The sequence below is a fragment of the Lolium perenne genome, chromosome 3, assembly GCF_019359855.2.
Source record: "Lolium perenne isolate Kyuss_39 chromosome 3, Kyuss_2.0, whole genome shotgun sequence".
Lineage (NCBI taxonomy): Eukaryota > Viridiplantae > Streptophyta > Magnoliopsida > Poales > Poaceae > Lolium > Lolium perenne.
Genome location: NC_067246.2, coordinates 332,241,541 through 332,249,340, shown reverse-complemented (window position 1 = coordinate 332,249,340; position 7,800 = coordinate 332,241,541).

Genomic DNA, 7,800 nt, shown 5'->3' with positions numbered 1-7,800 from the left:
ACCGGGACTAAAGGCCCTTTTTCTACTAGTGTTCCTATTTCAGCCCTTAAAGTAAACCCATGTTGTTATTAGTTGAGGAAGACATTGCTCATCAAGAAAGATTGCTGCACTAGCCAAGTAAACAAAAAATCCGAACTAAGAGAAAGCATCGGTCATTACACTCTAACACTCCCCCTCACGTCTATGCTAGCCAACGCAGTATTTGAAATTAATATTTGTGACCTTCCTAAAAACAAATTCAAGGATACACATATAATGTCCGTGCGAGATCTAAAAAAATCTCACCAGCCTAGACGTGAGGGGAAGTATTGAATATAATTGTCTAAACCCTCCTCCATCAGATCGATCTTTTGGTTGAACTGGGTAAAGCATGTAATTCCACATCTCACTCCCCGTTAGATACAGGGTATGTATCCACCATGTATCATGTTCGTAGATTCGTACAGAAAAAAAACTGAAACACGCCGATACATTTGGAAACATGAGAATATGAAATGCTCCACGAATCTTTAAGCACCCAAAAACTAAAAATCAATGCATGGTATCTACTGTGCATAGTAGAAAATCCTGATTTGAGGTAGATGCTATAGCTTTTGGCGATCGAAAAGAGTCTTCTTAGTTAATGGGGTGATAGTTATGTTTGCAATAGTGAAGCCCTTTCTAATGTGGCCAAACATTGTTTTCTTGTTCATTCAGTCCGAGGGTATAAATAGGATAATCTCGTCTTATTGGAGATAGAAAGATCAAAATTCTCTAATCAAACTTTGCGCAATATCAATGGTGGCCTCCACTAATTATGTCATGTATTACTTTGTCTAGATGAAGCCTCAGGGGGATACGTGAGCACCCCTTCTCTGCTCGACACGTGCCTAGCGACGTTAGCATTGTACACGCATCGACGCGGTCTAGCGCATCGAGTGGAAGGGCGGAGAGGCGCGGGAAAGGTGCACGGCGACGCGCTTGGCCGAGGAGACACTGGCGCGACCTCAGATGCGCGAGGTGGAGGCCGGCGAGGTAGTGGCCATTAGTGAGTGGCCGTTAGTGAGTAGCAGAATCCAACGGTGATGGACCAAATCCAACGGTGATAACCGGGTGCTCACGTATCCCCCTGATCACCAAATCCACTCTCTTACTTTGTCATGGTATACCAGGAGGCATTAACACCGCAACCCTTGAGTCCAAGCTATTGAAAATTGTGACTATTGTGTCAAGTTTCGATAGAGATATAGGGAAGATGGTTCGAGTGACTTATGTCTCTTTGAGTGTACTCTAGTTCAACCAATTATACCATGCAATAAGGAATGTACATATGTGCCCCAATTGGTCCATTGTGGTGGGTGGGGTGTGTGGGGGGGGGGGGGGGGCTTTCGCTCATTTTCAAAAGAAAACAATAGTTGAAATCATACATGCTAGTAGTTGGTACTAACGCCATCGATTTTGTTTGCTAATATTTCTGAAATCACCTAGTAGATTCCTTATTGTTAAGGAATTTAGATAACTGAAGTAAGGAAAAGGGGATCTGAACCAAGTACGAGACACAGACGAATGGAACTCTAGCCCTAAGCTTTTCCTTTTGGGGCTTATGTGATGCTCGATAAGGATGCACATAGACCACGAGTTTATTTGTCCATTTCTCCATGTAATTAACTTAAATTGTCAATCTATGAATTATTAGGTTTGGTACTCATCTTCCCCTAGTTGAACTTTTATATACGCCCTCCGTCCACAAAAGGATGTCAGACGTATGTCCAAAATCGGATTATCTACATACTAAAGATTGTTGTCTAGAGGGCAAATCCAAGTTGAGATATGGTTGGTGGAGAAGCCAGGCTATCTTTAGCTCAAAAGACTATTTACCAGCATTGAACCCTTCTTAAAATTAATCGATATGTCTTAAAGTGGTCAAGGAAGTCCATGTTGGATTGAACACACATTTGGCTTTAGAAAAAGTTCTGAGATCCTTTTATGTGTACAGAGGTAGTACTTAAGTTTCCAATTTAGGGGTCATAGAGACTTCAACAAAGTTCCAAGTGCGTCACACTAGCAACCAGTACAATTTGAAGGAGACATTGTGAGGATGCAGAGCTTGTTTAAAAACCGTATATGAGGATATGCAACATGAAGCCAACTTGAACATGTACCTAGCTTGTATCTTAAGTTTATGCACTCTAAAAATGTAAAAGGTTTGCTTCTATGTTGGTTTATCCATTAAGGAATCTGCAGTTATTTTGCATGTAATGAATAATGACAATGTTTCACAAAATATATACACCAGTACATATTGTTTGATGCGGATGAAGCCCGGTGATCGGGGGGGTACGTGAGCACCCCTAGCTGCTCGACACGTGTCTAACGCCGTCAATTAATCCGTTAGAACTAGGTCCTTCTCCATAGTGCCCCACCACCACGCCCCCTCCTCCTCCACTGCTGTCTTCCTTCATCCTCCCTAGCTGCGCGTCGTCCATCCTGCTCTTGCCCCTGCACTGTTCGCCCGCAACTTAGCCTCGCCTGCTAAGCGCCGCCACTGCCGCTGCATCACTGGAGGCGAGACGCTCAACCTGCATCGCGCAACAGCAGCAGCAAGTGGAGAAAGAGCAGCAGCAATCAACCTGAGCATTCCCGGTTTAGAATGGTTTAGACTGGTTCCTCAAACCAGCCCGTCAGTGGCAGGTTTAATTGGATTGGTTTGGTTTACACCGTTTAGTTAGGAGGTCATACAGCGGGTTGGTGCGGGCTGGTTTGCCGGTGTATGCAGGTTTGGAACCGGGACGCGGGTGGCGCACGGCCAGGAGAGGACCAGCGGCATTGGACGGCTGGGGCGGCGGCCGTAATTGGATGGCCGGGGCGGCGACAGACAGTCGGGACGGCGGCGGCCCGGAGAGAACAGGCAGCCGGAATCGGACGGCCGGGGCGGCGGCGGACGGCCGCGATGACGGTGGCCTGAATCGGACGGCCAGCGGCCTGAATCGAACGACCGGTGACCTGAATCGGACGGGAGGCGGCGGCCATGCGCGGCGCTGAATCGCACCCGATCATGGCCGTGCATCGCAGCGAACGGGAGCGGCACACACGGGAGTGGGCCGCCTCGGCCGCCGCGACGCCGCGCTCATCGCCTTCCTCAAGCACGTCGGCGGGACCTCCGTGCTGCCGTCGCCAATGCCGCCGGTCCAGGCGCTGCCTGCTCACGTCGGCTCGCTGCAGCTGGTGGTCGCGCCGCCGCCCAAGGCGGAAGTGGGCGGCCGGGCAGGAGGAGAGGGCAGCGGGGGGATGTCCCGGTGGCCCAAGGAGGAGGTCAAGGCGCTCATCCAGCTGAGGATGGAGAAGGACGAGCACTACCAGGGCGTGGGGACGGCCGGGGCCAGCAAGGGGCCGCTGTGGGGGCACTCGATTTGGGGATATCCCCAAGATGCAGATGACAGCTAAAAAAGATGCTAACGCCGTATGGTGGCCGTGAGTGAGAAATTGAATCTCAGCGTTGATCCAACGGTGGCTAGGGGGTGCTCACGTAACCCCCTGAACACCAAATCCACTCTCTTGTTTGATGCTGGATAATGAAACAAAATTATGCATACCTCAGGCCACATAATGTTTCACAAAAGGTAAAGAACCCTTAGTAAGCCATGAAAGCTTTCCTGCCTCATAAGGTTCATGAACTAACTACATGCATAGATATCTAAAACACGTGTGATGAGAAGAAGCATGCATGAGATGGTTCCAAAAATGTTTTCTCTCTACAATCAACATCATCATTACAATTTTAGCCAAGATGAGTCTACAATGGAGCTTTCAATCTTTGTAATTCATCACGAGGTCCCATATTAATTTTAGAGTACATTTGCTTCAGAAAGTTTATTAAGATCTTGAATATTATGTTCAAAACAGTTTCAAGAATAACCTTAAGAAAGGATTACATTAATGTTGATTAAATACTAAAGACCAATTGTAAGCCCCAGGAGTAGGAAAACCCAGAGCGCGCAGGTAAGAGGGGTTTATGTGCATGAGGTCACTACAAAGGACCGTGAGGTCGCCTCGTATTCCCAAGCATATGGGTAGGCCAAGCGACAGCTCGACACGCCCATGCACACAACACCCACCTCAAAGGCTCACGGTAGGCTTTCCAAGCCTGAGTGCTTCACCTTCCTGTGCACTTCACACATACACACACTGTGCACAGGATACGAGGGTAGAATACAGCTTGAATATCACAACATGACTATGTATGACACAAAAGATGGAAATAAGGTTCATATATATAGCAACGCTCTAATGAGCAAGATCCAAATGACACTCAGAGGACACATGTCCCATCATTACATCATACATAAGATAGCCAAATAGTCCGAGTACGACAAGAACCAAATGGGACTAAGAGTCCCGAAGATAATCAAGCGGTGTTCCCATAACCAACATGCCACGCTGCCGCCTTAGGAACGATCCAAATACGCAACGAAGTCGTCGTCCGTGAACTCGACAAAGTAGCCACCCGAGTCTTGCTCATCATCCGTCGTACTGCGTTTGTCGAAAAGCGTGTTCCGGAAAAAGAGGAAGAAAAACGAGGGTAAGTACCAATGGCACGTACTTGCGAGACAAGACCAGCTATGCTCGCTGGTGGGCGGTGTAAACTTCGCCCGGCTTTATGTGGAGTTTAGCGGCAGCAAAGCACTAACCAATAGAGACACGCTACAACATCCGTCTAATAGAGAAGGTGAGAGAGCGCATAATCTAGCAATTCTATACTCTGCAAACAACAACCCCGGTCACGATCCCCCTTAGCCAAGAGGTACTAACAAGGCACTCACACAGTTGACAATTTTATATCCATTCCATTATAATAGGGCTAACTTACTACGCAAATAATTAGCAAGTTATTAGCGATAACATTAGGTGTAAGTTGTTCTATGATCGAGTTAAACAGCTCCAAGTCGTCCATAACCGCGGACACGGCTTTCCGAAAAGATTTAACCCTGCAGGGGTGCACCAATGTTACCATACACGCATGCTCGAACCCGCATAGCAAGTGCGGAGTCTCACAACAAGACCGTTCCCAAATCAACAAGAAAGTCTAGGGGGGCCACCCGCCTAAGCTACCCGTGTCGAAGTTCGGCCGTACTCCGAGACGGACTCAGAGGTTTGCGCCGGCGGCTAGGCGTGCGAACCACACGCTTCGCTAAACGTCCCGCAAGGTACAAACATGTAAATAAACACCCGAAGGCAACAGAAGTAAACACCCGAAGGCAACGGTAAGTAAAGCATGGCATACATGGCATAGGCAAATAAAACCAAGGTTGTGGCCCCCTTTTCAACAGACTTGAGAAATGGTAATGGGTGATGGGGGGTCCCGATAAAACCTCCCACGAGTGGTTAGCGCGCTCAGTCTTAGAAACAGATAACAAGAACTCGGGTCCTAGGGGACATTAGCAAGTCAAAGTTCCGATGCTTTCGCAAAGGGGCTCACAGATGCCTCTGCATATTATATCCCTTAGCAATTTTAAATTGTAGCAAAAGTTATCCACTTCATTTTCGAAAAGGTAGTACATGTGTCAACATCCCAACAAGATATCCCGAACATTTCGAGATATCAACAAAAACCCTAAACTCGCCTACGACTCGCAAAGCTGGCAAACAACAAACAATAGGTAGGGCGAGGAGGTGTATCTCGGACATATAGGTAACAGTGGAATAGGACACGTGACACAAATGTAATCGCAACATAAGGATAGCAATAGATCAAATGAGCATGTAAAATGTAAAATAGGTGAAGGGGTGGGCTACTTTGTCGGATCGAGAGGTAGAAGCACCGACACGATCCTCCAAGGGGTGCTCGTACTCACTGCTAAATCGCTTTCTGCGTCGGCGTCTACTCGAGAAGAACCAAATAGCACATACAAGAAAAGTAATAGCGCAAATCAATACAAGGAAATGCAATGCGCAATATGATGCATGAGGTGCAAGGTTTCATGTATAGCAAAGTTAAGTGGGGTGCTTTAAGTGACAATAAAAGATAAACACCCTCACATATCATTTAGTTCATTTTGCAATTTTAATTTAGACAATTCAGAGATGATGCCAATGATGCATGAGAATGCAAGATTTGAATTCCTCTCATTTTTCTGATGAGAATGGACATATCATTTGTTGAATTTGGAAATGTAGAATTTAAGATATGATTAATGCCATATTACCCAAATTAATTCAGATTTTAATTATGTCCAAATTTTATTTATCCAAAAACCAAAACAGAGTTCATATATGGATAGATCATGAAGAGCTGATCAAAATGGACATATGGTTTGTCCAAAACGGATTTGTAAAAGTGCAGTTTTAAAAACTTTGAAAAGTATCCAGATTTGAAAATTTTCAGAAAACAAACAAAAGAAATAAAAAGGGTTTTGGTTAAACGCACCCAAGGGGATTCGAACCCAGGGCTGCGCGGGTGAGGGAGAACGGGGTAGCCAGTGTGCTGCTGTTCGAGTTTTGTACAAATACAGGTTTCAGACCAGGTATAGGTTACAGGCGAGTTAACTGAATTTTGAACACTAAAACTGAAGAAGTGACAGCTGCAGTTTTCTGTAGACGTGTTTCTGCACGAAATTTAAAGCGACGAGAACAAGAGCTCTGTGCAGATCTAGATGGGACTTCGATGTAGTTGAGCAAGAGGGATGTGGGTAGATTGCAACGGGACATATCTGAGTGGAAACGGAGCAGCGTGGCGCCGGCGATGATCATCGGGATATGTGGCCGTGTCACGGTGAACAGATCTGAAAACTGGAAAACGTTTTCTGGACAGATTTTCGAACGAAGATGGCGTCGTCTACAGGCCTCGAAAAAGAGTGATTCCAAAACGAAAGTTGTAGCCCTTCGTCTCAGCTTTCCAACGGTGTGAAGAACGCGTGCTGGTGTGGCCTGTGCTGTCGAGTAGAAGTGTCGAAAGACGGGGTGCTGTGAGATGAAAAACTGGGCGTTTTTGCTGTGAACTTGATCTCGTTTCTCGCTGGATCTCGCTCAGATTCGTCTCGCGTTGATGATACAAAGCCATGCAGAGATGTAGGAAGGGGTTGTCCTCACCCTGGGGTGCTCGTCGACGAGGTTGAAGCGTCGGAGAAGTGGCCGGAGACGATGAAGAGGAGGCGCCCGGGGTAGACGAGGCAGATGAGGACGGGGACGAGCAGATCTTGACGACGGTGGCTCCGTGAAGTAGTCCAGGAGGTAGAGGAAGAAGTGGTGGTTCGATTCCCCTACTCAGGTTGGCGCGGGACAGTACATGGCGACGGTGGTGAGAGGTAGACGGTGGAGGAGCTCTCAGATGGGTTTTCTTGCAGGAGGGTTTTCGGGAGGACAGAGCGAGTGGCGGCGCTCGATGGGGGAGGGGGAAGCTAGGGTTCGGAGGAGGTGCTGCAGGTACTTAAGGGGAAGAGGAGGACCATAGGATGGAGCAGGAGGGCGACGTGGAGGTCTGTAGCACACCATGCTCGATATGGAGCTTCTCTCCGACGTGTAAAGGTAAGAGGACGAGGGGTTCTCGTACCCCTTCGGGAGAGGTGGTCTTGGGCCACTGGTGGGCTGGTGGCTTCGGTGAGAAAAGAGAGAGGAAGGGTTGGGCCTCCGGATGGTTAAAAAGATAGGGATTAGATTAGGTTTTTTTTTTTTTTTTATTTTCTCTCTTCTTTTAATTTCCTGATTTTATTTTCTTTTCACAACAAAACAATTTTATGAATTGAGAAGAAGTTGTAGTTTGGAAAAGAGGAGAGAAGAGTATGAGAGGTACATCACCATATATGTGATGATGAGAAAAGAAAAGAA